This window comes from Capra hircus, chromosome 4, assembly GCF_001704415.2.
Source record: "Capra hircus breed San Clemente chromosome 4, ASM170441v1, whole genome shotgun sequence".
Lineage (NCBI taxonomy): Eukaryota > Metazoa > Chordata > Mammalia > Artiodactyla > Bovidae > Capra > Capra hircus.
In genome coordinates, this window is record NC_030811.1 from 105918939 (window position 1) to 105921408 (window position 2470).

Below are 2470 nucleotides of genomic sequence, written 5' to 3' on the forward strand. Positions count from 1 at the left end.
TAGCACAGAAGCAAGAGCATGGAGCTGGAAATTAGAGACCAGGTTTGGGATGGCAGCTGGTGGGTTCCTGCCACCTGTATGACCACAAGCATGTGGGATCAGTTTTCTTGTTGTAAGAATTTAGAGTTTGTGATAGATGATCCCCAAATTCCCCTGAGCTCTAGCATCATGCATTCAGTCCCTGCCCTTATGATGTTACTAACATCCAGAAAGAGCAAGCACGTAAAGGTGTTTAGTGCCAATCCAGGCTAAGGGAAAATGACATGAAACAGTGGCACAGCATGTAGCTTTCCAGCTTAAGGATGTAGATTTCAAACGGAGAAGAAGTAGAAATCCAAAAACTTGTAATGCATTTTTCTGAACATATTAAGGGCATTAGTCTGCATGATTCACTCAAATGACATTCACTGAGTGTCTACCACATTCCCATCACTGTACCGGGAAGGCAGAGTAAATAACGCAGACTCCCACCCTAGTCTATGAGAAACGTGGCTGTCATAGCGCAGTGTCTTAAGCACAATGATGCGTATTAGAGCATGCTACGGGAGCAGCAAAAAGGGTAGACTCATCGCAGAGTAGAGGGAAGGAAGCCTTTGAAGACTTTCCAGACAAAGGGACAGGTCAACGGAGGTTTATAGGGTGACTCGAAATCAAATACCTTGTGTTTGAAGAGCAACAGCTTCACACTGGCAGTCTGGCCTGGGAGGCAGAATATCGACAGTGAGGGCTGATATCCCCAAAGGCAAGCAGATCTTAGGAAGCTATTCGATTTCCTCAAACTAACTCTAGAGCTTTTCTTCTGGCAGCAAGTTTCTCTTTCCATAAATCTTTTATTTAGACTAAAGATGATAATTCCAAACACTTTGGGGCCACAGTCAAGATTTTGGTTGCCAGAATAAAAACCAGCTTAGACATGGGTTCAATCTTGGGTCAGGAAAATCCCATGGTGGAGGAAATGGCAACCCACTCCAGTTTTCTTGCCTGGAAAATTCCATGGACAGAGGAGCCTGGCTCCAGTCCACGGGACTGCAAAGAGTCAGACAAGACTGAGGATGCACACACACAGCAACATTAGGCCAACTTCAAGGAAACAAAGTTTGCTTTGGAATATTGGGCAGCCCATAGCATTAATGAAGAGACTTTAGAAGCCCTTTAGAAAGGGAAAGAAAAAAGTAGGAGCCAAGGGGAGCAAAGGTGGTCAAGATCACCCGACAGAGTTAGTCTACTTTGAATTGTAATGTCATCCTCAGAGTTCATCTGTGGCCATGCCTAGACTCTACTGCCTCTGGACACTTGCTCTGACTTGCTCTTACTTCAGCCTCGTAGATATGAGTAAATTCTATCCTTGTATCTTTGCTTCATTTCCATGCCTATATCAGTTTCCACAGAACTTGTGGGGAAATGTGTGCATGCACACACACACACATACACACACACTCTTGTCTCCTGCCTGGTTCACAAAGATGTTTCTAGCATTTGTAATAATAGGCATTCAATATACAGAAGCTTGTTATGTAAGTATCAAGTATTATTAACCTCAGTGATTAACTTTAGTTATTAAAAATTATAAATCATCTCATGTATGCTCTTTGTAGCAAGGGAACAGCTGTCATTTTCTCTGAAATGATCTAAATTAGCTACATTTTGAAGTGAGGCTGAATGTCATGACAACATAATACGCTAAACCTCTCTGTCAAAAGGAACATTTGCATATTTAAATTCAGATGAAGTAGGAATAGACCTGTTATCTCAATGTCCTAAACAATAACACATTGTTATTATATAACATGTCTTCTACTGTTTATAGACATTATGCTATTTTAAATAACATTTTAAAGATCATTCCATTTTTTTATAAAATATCTGGAAATACGGAGAAGGCAATGGGAACCCACTCCAGTACTCTTGCCTGGAAAATCCCATGGACGGAGGAACCTGGTAGGCTGCAGTCCATGGGGTCCCGAAGAGTTGGACACGACTGAGCGACTTCACTTTCACTTTTCACTTTCATGCGTTGGAGAAAGAAATGGCAACCCACTCCAGTGTTCTTGCCTAGAGAATCCCAGGGACAGGGGAGCCTGGTGGGCTGCAGTCTATGGGGTCACACAGAGTTGGACACGACTGAAGCGACTTAGCAGCAGCATCTGGGAATAACCTTAAGGATAAAAGTACTATATACATTGATTGTAACATTTATATAAATTTGAATGAAAAGAAAGTGAAAGTCACTCAGTCGTGTCTGACTCTTTGCAACCCCATCGACTGTACAGTCCTTGGAATTCTCCAAACCAGAATACTGGAGTGGGTAGCCATTCCCTTGGGGTTCTGTTAACTCAGTGCCTTCGATGTCAAGTTACCATGAAATCTGAGAGGTCCATTTGTGTTAAAGTAAGTTAGGTCAGCTTTGCAAGCAACCAAGAAAATCCCAATGGCTTAAAGTTTTGAGGGAAATTGTCTTGCTCACATCACG